This window comes from Hyperolius riggenbachi, chromosome 7 (assembly GCF_040937935.1).
Source record: "Hyperolius riggenbachi isolate aHypRig1 chromosome 7, aHypRig1.pri, whole genome shotgun sequence".
Lineage (NCBI taxonomy): Eukaryota > Metazoa > Chordata > Amphibia > Anura > Hyperoliidae > Hyperolius > Hyperolius riggenbachi.
Genome location: NC_090652.1, coordinates 103,679,789 through 103,700,202, shown reverse-complemented (window position 1 = coordinate 103,700,202; position 20,414 = coordinate 103,679,789). Strand labels below are relative to the sequence as shown.

The 20,414-nt window shown below is 42.8% G+C and overlaps 1 long non-coding RNA gene across 1 annotated transcript; it reads right to left on the bottom strand.

Moving 5' to 3' along the window:
- Positions 1 to 6,150: 6,150 nt before the first annotated feature.
- On the bottom strand, positions 6,151 to 14,423 carry LOC137525609 (uncharacterized). The gene is made up of 4 exons (XR_011022954.1): positions 14,258 to 14,423; positions 12,897 to 13,018; positions 10,655 to 10,696; positions 6,151 to 6,777 (listed from the first exon to the last, which is right to left on the bottom strand). It is a non-coding gene; the product is annotated as an uncharacterized lncRNA (long non-coding RNA).
- Between the last annotated feature and the right edge of the window lie 5,991 nt (positions 14,424 to 20,414).

The following is a 20,414-nucleotide window of genomic DNA, read 5'->3' as shown; positions in this document are numbered from 1 at the left end:
CAGAACAGGCAATACAAATAATACAATCCTAACTAGACTAGGGAATCTGCCTAGCGCAGTCCCACGAATAACTCTAAACTAATCTTCAACGAGAAGTAGCATGACTGACACTCAGTAGGAGCAGGGGCATAACTAGGCCCCACCGGGCCCCCCTGCAGATTTTCTGAGCGGGCCCCCCCCCCCCCCGGGGCCCGCTCGCGGCCGTTTTGTGGGTGCTGGAGGGGTGGCAGCATGAGGGGAAAGCCTTGCCCACAGTCGGCGGGGAGAGGGGTAGTTCCCCCCTCTCCCTCACCTCGGGGCTCTTCCCTCTGCGCTCCCCTCCAGCTCGTAAGTGTCTGTGGGGCTGTGGTGGGCAGCGAGCGGCGGGCAGATACATACCTGCTTCCGTGCGTTCCATCGGAGACTTCTCCCTCTAGCAGCTGACGTCACTTCCGGAAGTGACGTCAGCCGCTAGAGGGAGAAGTCTCCGATGGAACGCACGGAAGCAGGTATGTATCTGCCCGCCGCTCGCTGCCCACCACAGCCCCACAGACACTTACGAGCTGGAGGGGAGCGCAGAGGGGAGAGCCCCGAGGTGAGGGAGAGGGGGGAACTACCCCTCTCCCCGCCGACTGTGGGCAAGGCTTTCCCCTCATGCTGCCACCCCTCCAGCACCCACAAAACGGCCCCGAGCGGGCCCCAGGGGGGGGGCCGGGCCCCCCCGCAGGCGCAGGGGCTGCAGGGCCTATTCCTACGCCCCTGAGTAGGAGTGTATACTACATAGCAATGGCTGACACTCCAGCAGTGTCCATCAGGAACAGACCATGGAAGGGAAATGACCAGCAAAGGAGTATGGGTAATCCCAACCTTTATACTGCCAGTCATCACAGGAGGCAGGTAGGGGATTTGCATAACAAATGTATGCAAATTCCTCAGCAGCAAGCTGCAGAACTGACAAAATGTCTCTCTTAAAGAGACCTGCAGAATGCAGACGTGAACAGTGATCAAAACGCTGCCTGTTTGCACAGGCAGCTGAGCAGATTCTCACAATTGGGTTGAGATCTGGTGACTGTGGGGGCCATTTTAGTACAGTGAACTCTGTCATGTTCAAGAAACCAATTTGAATTGATTTGAGCTTTGTGACATGGTGCATTACCCTGCTGGAAGTAGCCATCAGAGGATGGGTACATGGTGGTCATGAAGGGATGGACATGGTCAGAAACAATGCTCAGGTAGCCCGAGGCATTTAAACGATGCCCAACTGGCACTAAGGGGCCTAAAGATAGTTTATTAATAACTGTATTAGTACACTATCATTCCGACCTCAATTACCACAAGCCCACACACAGCGCAGCTCCCCTGAATGCTTGCACGCTGTGTGCAGGAACACTTACCTGCAACTAAAAGTGGCAAGTGTAGGGGCGGAACTAAGGACGGGCAGAGAGGAGGAAGAAATTATACTACCTCCCCACCCATAATTGACGGTCTGCTCAGTCGAATATTACATCTGAGCAGAACGGGGGCCACAGGGGGCACTGGAGGGGACGAAAGGGGGAGGGGTCATACGTCAGAGCACTACAAATAAAGCCGTATGAAAATTATAATAAAATATAATCCACAGCGCTAATTGTAAAAAGTATTAAAACCTTTATTGCATAAAATCAAAGAAGCAGGAGGTAAAAGATAGACAAACCCAACTGGGGTACCTGCCCATTTAATCCAAAAATATATCCTAAGCGTGCATCACCCACACACACACTCTCACTGCAGTGAGTATATATATGGCTGGAAATGTTGGGGCCCAGTAAGCAATCATATACCTCATCCGAATGCCAGTAAAAACTTGACTAGAATCTGCACAATGAAGATGTGAGGAGTATCTTACTTATTAGTAGTCAGTCTTTTAATTGCACAGATGGAGAAAAAAATAAATGGCATAAAGTTAAAGATTCCTTGTCTTACCACAGTCTTCCAGCAATATTATGTAGCAGACCAAGTTTTACTGGTTTTGTATACGCAATGCGCGTTAGGCTGTGACAATGTCCACAGATGCAGTCAAGCACCAATACAGTATTTTAGGGGTACAGCAATCATTCAGCTGCTGCTAGCCCCTTTTTTGCGCAGGTGTCTGTTGCTTTTATTTTCTTCTCTATTTCCCCCCTTGTTGCATTCTATACAGTATTTTAGGGGTACGGCAATCTATTCAGCTGCTGCTAGCCCCTCTTTGGCACAGGTATCTGTTGCTTTTATTTCCTTCAGTATTCAAATGATGTTTATGAAAAACTGGTTCAGGAGTACTGTAAGTAGCACTCAACAGTTTATCATTTTCAAATCTTAAACTCAGCTTCTTGTAGATGGTGAACATTAACACCCTAACTCCTAGCCATGGTGTCTTTACAGTATGTGCATAATAAACACAGATTGACAGACATAGCATAACTCTGTTTACCATGTGAAAAAAACCCTCCAAAACAAACACATTTTAGGCTTTGGTAACAGTAGTAACCACATTATGTTCTCTGTAAAAACAGGAACACATTGAAGGAGAAAAGTCGCATGGCATATTATGCGAACAATGGTCAGATACAGTGAAACATACAGTCAATGAAAAGTATGCCCCACTTCCACTGTTAACATGCATATTATGCAGTAACGCACTGCATTCTCCATTGGATCGTATCACACAAGGATGCATTCTGAGTATTGCACAGACTTACTATTGCAGTACGATTTTGTGTATTAAAATGCCTTAGCTACGTCACACTGCAACACCCCACTGTGAACTTAGCCTTAAAGAGACTCCGTAACAAAAATTGCATCCTGTTTTTTATCATCCTACGAGTTCCAAAAGCTATTCTAATGTGTTCTGGCTTACTGCAGCACGTTTTACTATCACCATCTCTGTAATAAATCAACTTATCTCTCTCTTGTCAGACTTGTCGGCCTGTGTCTGGAAGGCTGCCAAGTTCTTCAGTGTTGTGGTTCTGTGATGCATCTCCCCCCTCCTGGCCCCTCTCTGCACACTGCCTGTGTATTATTTAGATTAGGGCAGATCTTCTCTTTTACAAGCTGGATAAATCCTCCTCTGTGCTGGCTGGGCTTTCACATACTGAGGAATTATATACAGGCAGAGCTGTCTGCACTCTGCAGGAAGAAACAGCCTGACACTTCAGTGGAAGATAGCTGCAGGGGGAAAGAAACACACAAATGATCTCTTGAGATTCAAAAGGAAGGGTGTATACAGCCTGCTTGTGTATAAATGTATTTTCTATGTGTGGACATACTGTACATCAACCTACTTCCTGTTTTGGTGGCCATTTTGTTTGTTTATAAACTTTTTAAAACTGTTTTTAACCACTTTTAATGCGGCGAGGAGCGGCAAAATTGTGACAGAGGGTAATAGGAGATGTCCCCTAACGCACTGGTATGTTTACTTTTGTGCGATTTTAACAATACAGATTCTCTTTAAAGAGGAACTTCAGCCTAAACAAACATACTGTCATTAAGTTACATTAGTTATTGTTAATTAGAATAGATAGGTAATATAATCTCTTACCCACCCTGTTTTAAAAGAACAGGCAAATGTTTGATTTCATGAGGGCAGCCATCTTTTTGGTTGAAAGGAGGTGACAGGGAACATGAGACACAGTTCCAACTGTCCTGTGTCCTGATCACTAGGTCACAGCTAGATCACTGCTAGGCAACATGAATAACAACATAGGAATTCCCATCATGCTTTGCACAGCATCAGGGAAAAAAAGCCTGGGCAGTTTTCTTTGATGGGGTGGAGCCTAGCTTTTGTACAGCTAAAAATAAGTGTTATGTAAGAAAAACAACATTCTGATGCTGTGAAACTGTTAAAGAAACACCAGGCCTTTTCAGTGCTGCTGAGTAGATTTTTAGTCTGGAGGTTCACTTTAAAAAAACATTTTTTCGCTAGAGGCATTGTTTTCATAAGTGCCCTTAACCTCCTCATACATTTTGGTGAAAATTCTTTGCAATTAACTCATATAGGTTGATAAAATGTGCCACCTATAGTGTACAGTGCACATTATTATTATTATTGATTTATAAAGCACCAACATATTCAGTGGCGCTGGATTCAGTTATTAAAAAAAATATATCAATAAATCCAACAGCAACTCATTATTGAGTTTGATAAATTTGACTCAAAAATTCTACCTGCAAAATCTGATGAACAGCTCTTGCTATATATAGTCACAGTAGTATGATGATGGTTAGTACATTAAGGGCTCTTTCACAGTGCGACGTTAAAGTCGCACGTTAGAAAATGTTTTAACGTGGACTAACGCACAGCAATATTAAGTCTGTGCAACATTCACAGTGCACACGTTGCGTTTGTGTGTAACGTGTAGCATTATTAGAAAGTGCTGCATGCTGTGCGTTATACACGTTATTAACTGCGTTGGACTGTTTGCACATGCTCAGTAATGACCTGGAAGCATACTTTTCATTGCCTGTATGCCTACTGTATGTGACGATAACAGGGCATAGAGTTGCGTTGTGACATTTTTGGGACGTTGCGTGTTTAGTTTGCGTTGCGACTTTAACGTCGCATGAAAACGCAACGTCCCACTGTGAAAGTAGCCTCACAGCTTTGTGCTATCATTTTCTTTTAAAGTGGACCCAAATTAAAAATACAAGATTTCAGAAATAAAATCTATTTTCTAAATTATAATAATAAATAGCAGCCTTTTTTCAGCTGCATGATGACAAATATAAAATATAATTGGAGGAACCCCTCCCTTCCTTTCAAATTGCCGGGATTTTTCCGGCAAACTGGTGGAGTAGATGGTGTCCGGCAATGGAGGAATTGCTAATGGCTGCCCCCAGTATAACCCTAGCTATGAAAAGAGAAGGGTGAAAAGCATGCACTGAAATGATCATAGGTTTGAAGGAGTGTTTATTTATCTTTGTATGTGTCAGAGTGGCGCAACTAAATATTTTTAATTTAAAAAAATGTTTGGTTTGGGTCCGCTTTAACTAGAGATAATCATTGAGATTGAAATACTGTAATTCCAAGTTGATGTAGGAGTCTGAAAATATTTTGTGCAAATCTCTGAAGCTTGAAAATGGACAGTTCAAATTCCACCTTTAACCTCCCTAGCGGTATGGACAGAAATGTCCGTTCAAAAAAACATGCTGTGAACAGTATAAACATGCATACACATCAATACTCTCCTGCACTGTATACTAGACCCTTGCTTGACACATTTTGGCAAGTTACAGGGAAAAAAAGTTTTAAAAATAAATTTTATCACTGTTTGCACAGAAATCCTGGGGAAATTGAACGCTGGGAAGGTTAAAGGATTTGATTGGTTAATTTTCAAGTTGTATACATTTGCATAGTTCTTCATCAACTTAGATTCATATGCATCTCATTGAATTATAACCAACAAATGGCCTAAAACAAATTGGAACCATCTCTTGAGTCAAAACAGATGTTTTATTTGAAACATTCAAGCCCCTTTTTTAAGTAAATACCGCCATGTAACATCACATCTGCGCTGCTCCTTTGGCCTTCCGTCCCCCAACATTGCAACAGAATGCTTTGTTAGCCTGCAAGCTAACTACATGTCTGTACAGCCTTGGCCCATTGATGTTACCTGAGGGATCAGGTGCCTGATCCCCACTGGGCGACCTCCATCTTGCGTGTGTACGGGCCTTTAGACTACTCAAGTAATCAGCAAAGCTGGTCCTGGCTTGTCTGCCAACCAAGACATACATGATGGGATTCATGCAGCTGTTAGTATAGGCAATGCTGCCTAGAAATGGCATGAAGATTTCAACTTTAAACATCATAACTAGGTTCCTATTTTTAATGGCATGTAGAAAAATCACTTGAGCCAGGGTTGCTGGTGTCCAGGTCACAAAATACATCACTATAATGGTGATGACCACTCGGTACAGCCTCTGGGGGTTCAGGGTCTGGGATTTGTGAACCTGTATGACTATGGTGATATTGGCAAATAATATAACAGACAGTGGAAGAAAATAGCTAATAATCAGAACAGGGATAGTTAAACATTTTATAGAAAATACCAAGTCATCCCATTTGGCAATTATGTCCTCATTAAAGCAACATTTTTCTGATGAACACGTCATGAAGAATTGGTAATACTTCTCATATGAGTCAAGATAAGCTTTCTCTTGTAAGTCTGGAAGCTCAGAAGTTAAATTGTACAAAGGATCAAATGGTCCATTATCAAAGTCCATAGAACTCATAAAATTGCAATACGTGCTATCTCCAATTTTAAAGGTCCTACCAAAATAAAGCATGGGGAGACTGGACAGAAGAGTGATCATCCATATCACTGCGCAGGTCCACCATGAAACGCGTTGGTTGATAAACGTCTGATGGAATATTGGTTTTGCCACAGACAGAACCGACTGATGTTTAAAGCTATGAGAATAAATATATTAGCATATCCACTAATGCATAGGACAAAGAGAAACGTCTTACACATATGTAGTCCATAGGACCAGACACCACTTAATATAGCAAATCCATGAAGCGGAGTTACAAGGAAAGAGATAAAATCAGCAATGGCCAAATTCAGGAACCAGATTTTAGATTTTTTTTTCATTACAAGTGCAGTGATAAAAATGACAATGGCATTGCCGGTTAGTCCTACGATACAGGATACCATAGTCAGTGCAAAAGTGGAGTAACGAAGGCCGTCATTATACTTCACTCGTTGTTCAAAAAGGTCCACCATTTCTCCAATAGGATAACACATATTGCCTGGAATCATTTCACCTTGTTAAAGGCCGACACTGAAAAACAACAGAGCAGAAAATAATGGTTACAGGACTGCTTATAAATGTACCCGAGATGACATGTGACCTAATGAGATAGACATGTGACCTAATGAGATAGTCATGTGTATATACAGTGGCAAGCATACAGACACCTATGCTGTGCTCCTTTTCTTTTTCCCTGCCTAAAAGAGTTAATAGCCAGCTACGCAGCAGACAGTCGGGCCCTACTCAGGCAATAGCGTCCCTTACTGATAACAAATTACAGCTATAAAACACTTTCCTAAGCAGATAACTGGCCTTCTGACTGCAAGAGATAGATAAAAAGCTCAAGAGTTCATGTATTTTCCCTCTGGGATGTTTGAGACACTGCAATTAAGCAGAGACAATACAACATTAAATCTACTTTGGAAATGTTTTTACATAAAATAAAACTATGAAAAAGTATTTTTTTTTGGAGTGGGAGGACAGATTCAGTTGTTTATCTCATCAGTTTATTTTCACCTCAAGTTCACTGTGAACCTTCTCTGCATTCTGTAAGCTCTGTATTAATGTAGTGTATTTTTAACCTATTTATTATATCTCATACATGACTGACCCCAGACACTGCCAAACTCCTTGTCCTTGCCCTCATCATCTCCCGCCTGGACTACTGCAACTCCCTCCTGTCAGGCCTCCCTCAAAACCGCATAGCCCCCCTACAATCCATCATGAACGCAGCAGCCAGACTCATCTACTCCTCACACCGCTCTGTCTCCACGACTCCGCTACGCAAATCCCTTCATTGGCTTCCAATTCACTTCAGAATTAGCTTCAAGGTCCTATGTTTGGCCTACAAATCCATACACAAGTCCTGCCCAAGCTACATCTCTGATCTGGTCAGCAGATATACACCTGGCCGCCCACTTCGCTCCTCCAACAACCTCCTCTTAACCACCCAACGCATTTCACACTCCCATGTACGACTGCAGGACTTCACTAGAGCTGCCCCCATCGTGTGGAACTCTCTCCCAATGCCCATCAGGCTCGCTCCCACCTTCAACACCTTCAAAAAAGCACTCAAAACTCACTTCTTTAAGGAGGCCTACATCAACTCATCATTGCCCTAATCCTTTCTGCCAATAACTTCTTGCTGCACCCCCTCCTTTTGTGTCACCAACCCCTCCCTCTAGATTGTAAGCCTTTGGCAGGGCCCTCTCCCCTTGTGTATCATACTTGACTGTGTGCACTTTACCCAGAATTTGGAACTTGTTACCACTACCACTCCAGTTTATGATCTGGCATTGTACTACTGTCTGCATTGTGTTGTGTATCTTTTTGCTATTACCTGTATTGTTGTATCTATTGTCTATTACCTGTATTGTCCTGTCACCCCTGTTATCATTGTCTGTAACCTTATTTATTGTACAGCGCTGCGTAATATGTTGGCGCTATATAAAAATAATAAATAATAATAATAATAATAATGACTGGGATACAAGCAATTATCGCTGCTCTTCACGCAGCAGTGTCACAGATGAAGATTTGTAAATGTAATTAGTCAAAAAACTATTATAACAATATTATTAAAGGACACCTGAGGCGAAAATTAACAAATAAAATAAACAATTGTATCTTGTATCTACCTTCCTTGTCCTAAAAAAATACTTTTTAAGATATTCCACAGTTTTATTTTATGTTTAAATCTACTTTTTAAGTTTTAACTGTTTTATTGTTTTTGCTCAATGACACATTCATTGAAGTATGCCAGAGCTAAAATGTATGAACTATTGTCCTTTTTTATCTCTTTCCTTCTCTCAGAAGCCATTTTCTGCTAGGAAAGTGTTTTATAGTTGGAATTTCTTATCAGTGAGGGTCATACTGTAGTCACTTCCTGTCTGAGTCAGGACTGAGTCAGCCACTTACATACCTGGTATTTAACTCTTTCAGGCAGAGTAAAAGAAAAAAAAAAGAAACACAGCACAGTTATTTGTGTGCTAGGCACGGTACATACCCATGTCTATCTCATTATGTCACATGTCACCTCTGGTATCCTTTAATATTCTGTATACATGGCACTGATTTCTTCTAAAGTGCTTTTTACAGAGTCATGTCACTGACTGTCCTCAGAGGAGCTCACAATCTAATCCTACCATAGTCATATTGTAATGACCTACCATATTATTATTATGTATTTATAAGGCACCCTTTCTGCAGCACATTACAGAGGAGCTCAGAATATAGTCCGTACCAAAAGGTGCCTTACCATAGTGTAATGTCCTACCATATTATCAGTGGCGTACCTAGGGAATTTGACACCCCCCTCCCCCCCAGAAAAAATAATATTTTTTGATGAGAGCACGTAAAAGGGAAAAAGGCGCCCGGGTGTAATAAAAGCATCTAAAATCAGCTGAAAATCGAAAAGTGATATGAGGTAGCTTACCTCAATAACGAAACCTCTGTAGTTAATACAAGGGATTTTTATTAGCTAATAAAAATCCCTTGTATTATCTACAGAGGTTTCGATTTTAAGCTGATTTTAGATGCTTTTATTACACCAGGGCGCCTCTTTTCCTTTTACGTGCTAAGTATACCCCCGAACACATCCTGTCCGAGGGGAGGTGGCAGACCACCAGTGGAGTCCCCACAGTGGACTCTGTCCCCCTTTTTCCACTAAGAGAGCGACCATCCTTCCGGTTCTGGCTAGGACCACCCCGAGTGGAGTCCGGTTTATTGTCTCCACCTGCTTCCTGTGGTTGGTTGCCCCCAGCAACCTCCCTTTGTGAATGTGAGTAGTGCTTCTAATTTATTTTCTTTTATTGTGGTCATTGACAAATTGCACTACTGGGCTCCCGTTTTTTGTCTCCTGTGACCTTTTCTACAGGGTGTTCATCCACCCCTACTACAATTTTTTGATGAGAGGGTTGACGAGTTGGGGCGCCAAGCGTGTCGCTGCAAATTTTGGGGGATTTTTGAGGAAAAGGAGTCATCAGAATGTGGACGGAGCTAATCATTATGAAATTCTGTACTCTATACAGTGCTGAAGAAGATGTCAGTGCTGTGCAAATACACAATTATAATATGGTATGGCCTTAGATTATGACTATGGTACGATTAGATTGTGAGCTCCTCTGAGCACAGTCATAAAAGGGGGACATACGGAAGAGGGAAATGCATGGGGGGGGTGGGGTTAGGGAAATAAAGAGGTAGAGGCACAAGACAGCAGAGAGCCTGATGGGAGAGAGCTGTTTGGCAGGGACATGATGTTAAAAGAAGCCACTAAAATCTGAAAAGAGGAGATGGCCATGGGCGAAGACAACAGGGTGGGAGGGGGGACTGGGAAAATGGATAGGATTAACTGCAGTCAAGCTCATCTAAGTTGCCTGGAGCTTGCTTCTCTGCTCACTACAGAAGTCAGCTGTCAGCATCTGTATCACTGGCTTCTGCAACAGCAGACTACCCTGCATTATTGATTAATTACTCTGATCATGATAAGTAATCAATAGTCTAGGGCACTCAGGTATTACAGCAGCCAGTGTACATGGCTACTAATGACAGGCAACTTCTGACGCACTAAACACATCTAATGTCCCAGCTGCAGCACAGCAATCATTCTCTCTACTCCCCCTGCTGCTCTGCACATTCACTCACTGCAGGCTGTGTGTAAAGAGCAACACATTGCCCATGGTACAGGAAGGGGTGCTACATCTAGTGCAGGAAATAGTACAGTCTCCTGCCCTGCCTGCTGCTATTTTCACGACTGTTGCCCGAACTATGAAAAAAGGTCCCAGGTGGAAGAACACTGAGCACCACAGCGGCACCCCTAGCCATGGCTACACACAGTGCTGTGAGCACGTGCAGCCTTATGGTAGGTTCGCCACTGTATATTATTATTATGTATTTATATAGTACTTACATTTTCTGCAAGACTTTAAAGGTGCATATACAAAAAGGGCGCCTGGAAAAAAGGGTGCGGGATATAGACAAAATTATATGTTTTTATCTAAAACAATATTTTTCGTTTATAGCTTATAAACGAAAATCAAGTGCTAAATATGTTGAATAAATGGAAATGAAATGGCAAAATACCGTCTATAACAAAAAACAATATCGGAAATGAAACGGAAAAATACTGTCTATAACAAAATCGATATTTACTCTTGTATTAACCATAGTAATACAATTGTAGATATTACAGGTATTTTACTGCAACTATACCTAACTATACTCTCACAAAGATCTCTCTCTATCCCTATCCCTAACCCCTAGATTTTTTGAAAATATGCATAATTTAATAAATTGTATATATTACAAATATTGTACTGTAACTATACCTAACCCTACACTCACACAGAACCCTCCCTGTACCTAACCCTAACCCCTAGATCCCCCCGGTGGTGCCTAACGTTAAAACCATCCTGGTGGTGCCTAACCCTAACCACCCCCCTGGTGGTGCCTAACCCTAAAACCCCCCTGGTGGTGCCCAACCCTAACCAACTCCCTGGTGGTACCTAACCTTAAAACCCCCTGGTGGTGCCTAACCCTAACCAACTCCCTGGTGGTACCTAACCTTAAAACCCCCTGGTGGTGCCTAACCCTAACCACCCCCCCAGTGGTTCCTAACCCTAAACCCCCCCTGTGGTGCCTAACCCTAACTAGCCCCCTGGTGGTGTCTAACCCTAACCACCCCCCTGGTGGTGCCTAACCCTAACTACCTCCCTGGTGGTGCCTAACCCTAATACCCCCCGGGTGGTGCCTAACCCTAACCACTCCCCCGGTGGTGCCTTACCCTAACCACCCCCCGGTGGTGCCTAACCCTAACCACTCCCGGTGGTGCCTAACCCTAACCACCCACCTGTTGGTGCCTAAACCTAACCATCCCCACTGCACAAACACCCTTACACACATAAAAACAATAATATATTTAATCTGTAAAATACTTCACTACAACATTATTGGAATAATTTATATATTTTTAATAGAATAAATAGCCTTACAATCATGTATGCATTACAAATCTTAAAATAGTGGTAATATTAAAAGTGATATATTAGTAAGATAATAAATCTGAAAACTATAATGGACGCATGATAATTCTGAAAACAATGTTACCGTATATACTTGAGTCGAGAATTTGGGTCCAAAAAAGTGGGGCAAAAGTGGGGGTCTCGGCTTATACTTGAGTCAGTGCATGACACATGTGCCCCCAAATGCTTCCTTGCCCCGCAGCTTGTGTCCCCTGCCATATACGGTATGAATAATGGTGTCTACAATTGTATATGTGAGCGGCTCCGTGTTCAATTATCTGACCACGTTGCCTGAAAGAAGCTCCGCTCTATAACGCCCCTTAGTGGCGCCTATAATCATACACGCTGCTGCAGGACGTCATAGAGCAATGACTCTTTTAGGCAGTGTGGTCCGACGATTGAACACGGAGTACCGTTCTGCATATTACAGTGCCGGGCCCGGAACCGACACATCGCTCTCCGGCGGGGGTAAGAGACTCGGGGGAGGGAGGAGAGCCGATCATGTACAGTTAAATTGTAGCAGCATCATTATGCAGCAAGTGTATGGCTGGGGACACTGGCTGGGGATTCGGGTAAGCCGTTCACATACACTTGAATTGTAGACACCATTATTCATACCGCATATGGCAGGGGACACAAGCGCAGGGCAAGGAAGCACTTGGGGGCACATATGTACTGCATGCTCCTGGGGCACATACTGTATGTACTGCATGCCATGTGGGGGAGAGAGGGGGACTTGTGGGAGGAAGAACAAAATCAGGTGCATCATAATATATACCACCAGCATATGGTGGAGGGGCATTCAGGATGTCACTCACTTGCAGTATGGCATATTGTGATTGCAGTGCATCCAAAGTTTGGCAGGGGGGCCCAGTGATTTTTAGTTACACCCCTTGCAGGGAGGCAACATTTTGTGGGTCCCAGCACTGGATCACGCTGGTGGAAGCCTCTTTAGGATCCAGAGGTTTTACCTTCCCAAGCTGAGTACTCCATTGTGGCACTTTTAAATCTTACAAGCTTACTTTAATGCCATATATTTAGCACAAAAGCTTATAATAACACACAATAAAACTGTAATTAAATGAATTGAGCAATCAGCATTCAGAGCATGAAACACATCATGCAGCTCACCTTGTAGAAGCAGCTGGATCCTTCTGCGGAGCCTGTGAAGCAGCCACTGTCCTCGTCATGCAGTCACTGCCCTCTATCATCTTACAGTGTGTAGCTCAAGACAGAGTGATTTGCTGCTGTCCCTAAAATCATGATAATGGTCTGTTTCCTTCCAAAACACTTAGCTGATAACCCTTCATTTACTATCTAATTTAATATTGTCTCCATATTATGCAGAATAATGGGATGCTAAGTGGGTCTCTTTCTAACACTCGTTTAAGTTGGTTTGCCTGCTTAAAGAGGGAATTTACAATCATTCATCTAAACTGTGAACATCTGTGGTTACCCACAATGCAGTGCTAATGAATATGCAAATTCTCTTTTTATGCCCCTGAAAGCCAGGCTAGCATCCAGAACTGCTGGTGTCTAGCAAGCCTATAGCTTTAAATTTTGCAGAGCCACATCACCCCCACATGCAGGCAGTCTGTTTCAGACTTTTGGTCCTCATCAGTACATGGCAGGGGTTGCTATGGCTCTATGGGATAGGGCTTGGACCAGTATAACACAGTAACCAAGCAACTCGGGGTGAACCAAAACCACAAGGAGAGTATAGGGGACTAAAAGACACCAAAAAACCCTCCTACTAAAAAGCAATGCTTACTCGGAAACTGCTCCAAAACTACTCCAACTCACTTGTTTTCAAGGGAAGTGACAGATATATTTAAAAGTGAAAAAAAAACCCATCTCCAACACCCCTCCTCTTCTGCAAAAGTTTTATCCAATAGTGTGATTTGAGGCCTGGTGCACACCAAAACCTGCTAGCAGATCCGCAAAACGATAGCGGATTTTGAAACGCTTTTTCCTATTATTGTGAAGCATTTCAGCTAGCGTTTTGCGGCATTGGGTGGCATTTTTTGTGTAGCAGATTTCATATATTGTTACAGTAAAGCTGTTACTGAACAGCTTCTGTAACAAAAACGCCTGGAAAACCGCTCTGAACTGGCGTTTTTCAGAGCGGTTTGCGTTTTTCCTATACTTTACATTGGAGGCAGAAACGCCTCCGAAATCCAAAAAATGCTGCAGCCTGGGAGTATGCGTTTCTGCAAAACTCTGCGCTCTGGTGTGCACCAGCCCATTGAAATACATTACCCACGCGTTTCCACAGCCGCAAGCGGCTGTAAAAACGAGACAGGACCCGTTTGGTGTGCACCAGCCCTTAAACAGGATTAGTATGCAGTACAAGACAAGACAAGACAAATAACATTTATATTGCGCTTTTCTCCTTGCGGACTCAAAGCGCCAGAGCTGCAGCCACTAGGGCGCCAGTAGAGTCCTGGTTGTCTGCATCTCAATCATCTGGCAGTCTCAACCAACCGGCATACCTGGAGGGGAGAATGGGGGCGTTCCTTTCCAGTTTTGCAGAGAGTGGTACTCAGCAGAAGCAACTTACAAATCCTCTTTACTCCTGCAGCTCCATAGCAGCTTGGAGCTGCAGGAGTGAAAAGGACCGGCACCCGGAGGATTTGTAAGTTGCTTCTGCTTTGCATTTCGTCTACTGGGGACTTTACAGTTATTTTTTGGAGCTGTTGCTTGACTGCTTAAGCAACCGGCAAGCCCACATATTCGGCATCAGGCAGTTGCTGCCTGTGCCAGATAAATGAGACTCTACACTAAGTGATTTTAGGGGACACTTTAAAAAGACAATGCGTTTTGTGGGTCTCTGCCCTCCTCCTCAGGTCAAGTAATCAGTGTCTTTAAAAATGGAGTCTGTAGCTAAAGCTACGAGTATATCGTTTTTTTATGGGCTATACCTCCTACCTTTAATTTTTTTTTTTGTAAGCAGACATCATTGTCATTGGGGCACCTCCTCCATCCTTATAAACTCTCTATACATCTGGTTGTTGGGATCTTAATTCGAAGTGATATCAATGAGATTGGGAATGGATTTCTGCTGGGGATCACTACACCAACGTCACAGGCAAACAAATAATGGGAAATACAAAATCGTAATTTTTATTCCAATTAATCACCAAATTAGTATAGTTTTATTACAAGTAGTAAACACACTTCATTTGGGAAGCTGCTGAAGATTCATAAAAAAAGAAAACAAAATCAGTCCACAGCATTCCATTATACAGTAGTTGGTTAAAGGACATCTGAGATAAATTACCCGGAGATAAATTACGTATAAAGAATTATACTTACCTGGGGCTTCTTCCAGCCCCCTGTAGGCTGTGGGCTCCCTCCCCATCCTTCCGGACCCCTTCATTCTCCTGTAGTAGAGTCCACGATCCAGCACAGTCATGCTCCACTGCGCATGCACAGTCCCGGCCATGAGCATCCTCCAATTGCACTCCCGGGTATTCCCCAAGTCAATATAAAACTTTATACTTAATTTATCTCAGGTACACTTTAAGGAACTATAGCGTGTGTGACAGCACCAGTCCATTTTAAGCACTTAATAAAGGTACGCAAAAATCAGGCAACTGCAAGAGATCATTGACCACAATACATGTGAAATTGATACAATAATAGCTGTAGCTGGGGGATACTCTATCTGTTGTACAGTTGGTGGGGGGGGGGGGGATTGTGGATGTTGTGTATATATCACTGCACTGCTATAACGCCTCCTTATGAAGCCTTTCGGAGTGAAACTGGTCGAGGGATTGTATGTGTGTGTGGTAGCACTGTAATATAATATGAGCACCCCATAAGTGTGTATGTTTGTTTGAGACACCCCATGAGAAAGTCTGCTGACAGGCTTAGCGTTACACACTGGGCAGTGAGACTGCACAAATATGATTGCCCAGTAATTTGCCTTATATCAGTATCTCATGAGTAATTGCACCTGAGTGCCTGGGGGATAGCATAGCTACACCATACTCCAACAGACTGCAGGAGTAGTGGGAGATCAGCAAAGACCTCCCTGGCCATTTGTCATGTGCAATTTTCTCTGCGATCACAGCAGACAGATTTTTTTATATATAGAGCAGTCCACACACAGGATTGTCTCTTTAGTTTTACAGATTCAATGTTATACATGACAAGGAGACCATTCTTTTAAAAATAAATTTGTACCTATAGGGCAGGTCCATGTGGACATATGGTGCATGGGTATTTATTCCCTGGTATTATTTGCAGATAGTTTGCATAAAACTAAGTGGGGCCTGATGTCCTATACCCCCAAAATGCCCAATCATATCTTTACAGCAGCTTCTGGAAGAAGAGATGCTACCTTCAGATAGAAGATGTGGTTCGTAGAATTAGATGGATGAGGACGATGGAGCACTTGATCTTTCTGGTCCATGAGAGGAAGGCTTTGTTTTGGAAAGTATGGGACTTCTGGGATGTAAAGTATGGGGGAGGCATCTTGGTTGTAGCCAACTCTACGAGGGGAGCTGCTTCGTTATTTATAGCTAATTATTATTATCATTATTATTATTTTTACTTATAGAGCGCTACCATATTCCATAGCGCTGTACAACATACAGAACATAAAACAATAGGACAAAATGTATCTCGTGAAGAGTAGAGAATCCAGGAGCACGCGGAGGATGGTCCATCCTCCGCACCTCAACTTTGCTGCCCTGTGTCTGATAAGTATTGTGCTTTTTAATTCACTGGTTGGTTGATTGCTATAAGCATCTTTTATATGAAGAATTATTAAAAGTGTTTTAATGACGTGTGCTCCTGGATTCTCTACTCTTCGCGTGATACAATGTACAGTTGTTTTCCCATCTGGAAGTTGCACCTCTAATGTTTGAACCATGTTCTGGGATGGTAAGCAATCATAGTTGTGCATTAAGCTTTATTCTTTTGGTGATTTCAATGGGACAAAACATACTGTACAATCAGGACAACCAGTGACACAAGTATCAATGCATACATTTGATTTACACATGAATGGATAACATCACCAATACTGACACATGTTGATTTGATAAATTGCACAGAAACAGGAAACAAAAGTCCCTGCCCTTGCAAGCTTACAATCTAGAACAGGGGTCCTCAAACATTTTGGGTTGAGGGCCGGGTCAACGTATTTCAGACTGCCGGGGGGCCACAGTATACATAAATTGATGTAGAAGTCTTTGCGGGCCAGACAGTGAAGCATACCCGGGTGACAACCTGCAGTGGACAGTAGTGTCACCTGATGTGGAATTTTATTGGAAGCCAGTGAATGACTGCTTTCTGGCTTCCATGTGGATGGGTGGTGCCAGAACTGCTATTTTATATGCGTACCAACAATATTTAAAGATATAGCTGACCGCATCTATAAGTAATACAATTTGTGTGTGGGGGCCGGTAAAAAAGGCTCAGGGGGCCACATTCCCCGCGGACCTTAGTTTGAGGACCACTGATCTAGAAGGTAGTGGGGTTGAGACACTGGGGGAGTAGACAAAGGGACTAGCAGATGAGGCTGTGAGCTTTAAATTCTAGCTATAGCAAATTATAAGCGTGTCTGAAAAGTTGTGTCTTGAAGGTATATTTGGAAATTTCCAGGATTGGAGCATGACGGGTAGGTTGTGGCAGAGGCGTCTAGTGAAAAATGGCGCCGGTTAAATAATGGCGCCCCCTTCTGCCCGATATTAGTTTAAAACGATATTTATCGTTTTAAAGGTTAAAATAGTGCAGACCTTTTGAACGAAATGTATCATCTTAAAACTAGTTTTTTTGTCCTGCCTGAACGATATTTATCGTTTTAAGCCCTGCTTTGCTGCCGTTTGGAAAATGTCTGCTCGCCGACTTTAATGTTTAATAGCAAAGCCCCCTTAAACGCTAAAAATACCAAATTTGCAGGGAATGTTAAGAAAAAAATTGTGAATAAGAGGAAAAAATTTTTTGTCAAAAAGACCTAATAGTTTTTGAGAAAATCGATTTTGAATATTCTCCTTCTGACCGTGGGTAAATTAAACGCCCGCCGACTTTAGCGGTTAATAGCAAAGCCCCTTTAAATGCCAGAAACCCCAAATGTGTAGGGAATGAACATTAATTAAGAAGAACAGTGGGAACAAAAAGACATTTTTTTTGCAAAGAGACCTTATAGTTTTTGAAAAGTATTTTAATAATCTTAATTAACCACAAATACTTACCAAATATTAACCACAAATATCCTCGGAAATGATCCAACGAATAACAGTATCCTCTTATCTTGCGATCTTCAATTACCTTATTTTGAAGATCTCCCACGCCAATTAGCAATACTATACCTTACAATGCATCCTGCGTAGGGACGGTCAGAAGGCGAATATTCAAAATCGATTTTCTCAAAAACTATAAGATCTTTTTGAAAAAAAAATGTTTCCTCTTATTCACAATTTTTTTTTCTTAACATTCCCTGCAAATTTGGTGTTTTTAGCATTTAAGGGGGCTTTGCTAGTAAACATTAAAGTCGGCGGGCAGACATTTTCCAAACGGCAGCAAAGCAGGGCTTAAAACGATAAATATTGTTCAGGCAGGACAAAAAAACCCCAAGTTTTAAAATGATAAATTTCGTTCAAAAGGTCGGCGCCATTTTTTAATACTTTAAAACGATAAATATCGTTACATAATGTAAGTGAATGGGGCGCCATTTTTATCTATCGGTGCTGGGCGCCATTTTTCACTGACCCGGTGGTAGAGAGCTCCAAATGAGCGGTGACTCTCAGGGATGCCCAAGTAAGACAATGAATCCTGAATCCAAGTTTAATGTCATTTGCTTATAAGTGTTACATACTATTCACAGCATCCCCGCATACTTATATACAGTATATATATTTTTCTGGTTTTGTTGAATTTTAATTGTTTTAATTGTTTTTAATTGGTTTACTGTAAATTTCACCTGATTCACAGAAAATTTGACAGTACAATCTCTATAGTTATGACCTCTGTAATCTGTGATTGCATATGTGGGTATTGACTGGACGTCAAGACATGTTACAGTTGAGAGCGATCAGGGGCGTAACTAGAAATCACAGGGCCCCCCTGCAAAACTTTGAATACAATACATTTTATTAGTGAAAAGCAGCATGAAGTTGCTATCCAGTGACTATGACTAAATAGTGAGGTAAAAGTCTGTGTTACAGATGCACCATTTGAGAGCGATGCCATTTGTAATTTGTTTGTAAACAGAGGTCAAAAAAGGTGGCAGGTGGGCCCCTTGACACCCCCTGGGCCCTGAGCACCTACCTAGGTTGCCTGGTGGATGGTCCTGCTCTGTATGTAAGCACTATGCACAGCATTTCTATCACCTGACCCCTGGTACAGCTACCTAATCTAGGTATGTGCATGCTGGATCCATGTACTTCAGTGCATTGTTAATCTATCTCCTTGTTTCTCCTGGTTCCCGTAATCACTCCTTGAAAAATGTGACATTTGGCTTACCTGTGATGGATGCTCTGTAGCCCTGACTCCATCTTGCAGCTGTCGCAGGCGCAAAGACCACACTTTAAAGTTGACGCAAGCAGCACATACCTGGTATATGCTGGGGATAAGTGGTGACCCCGGCCCTGCTGCGCACCGGGCCTGGCCCTCTAGTATATGCTGGGAGATGAAGCCTTTAGCGCCTCTACATCTCCTGGACAGGAGATGTAATGACTACTTTTTCCAGCATGCACTAAGGGACTGGGCACGCTCATCTCCCAGAACGCACCAGGGGCCGGTAATGCACTCTACTCGCAGCTACTTTGTAGTTTCAAGATGTACGCCTATAACATGGGGGCTACGGAGCATTCCCATAGCTTAGTTAATTTACAGCTGCCCCCCCCCCCCCCAAAGCCACCATTACTTATAGATATTTTCATAGATATGGTTCTCAGGTCGCTCTAAGGGGATGGAATGGGATGGGGAAGAGGAGGAAATTGGAGGGAATGATGAGAGGAGCGGGCAACGCTCAGAAGTATGAGGAACCGGCATGAACATACCTATGTGCTTACCTGAGGTAGCTTTGTCAATGGTCAAGGGGTGTGTTAATACTGTTTTCAGGAAATTTCTTTGTCCGCCTATTGCTCCTGTTATGAGCAGTCTCATGTCTACTGTTGGATTATATTAGGACTTAAGCACCCATAGCATTACAATGGCAACAGCTGGGTAGAGAGCTCCTATAATATGATGTCACCACTGAGTTATCTGTGACAGAGGATAATTCAACCCACCACCAGGACCACTTTGAAAATGAGATGTCAGCTGTGCCTCACACTACCCAAGATATCAGCTAGCCTGGCCCTGGTTTGTCTGCCAACGAGAACATACATGATGGGGTTCAAACAGTAGTTGGTACAAGCAATACTGTAAAGTAATGAAGAAACATTTATCACTTTTAACATCCTAATTATGTTCCTATTCATAACCGCATCAAGAAAAATCATTTCCGACACTATTGCTGGTGTCCAGGCCACAAAATACACTACGATGATGGTAATGACTATCCGGTACAGCCTGTGAGGGTTCGCGGTCTGGGATTTTTTAACCTGTATGGCTATGGTGATATTGGAAAATATTACAACAAACAGTGGAAGGAAATAGCCAACGATCACAAGAGGAAAGTTAAAACATTTTGCA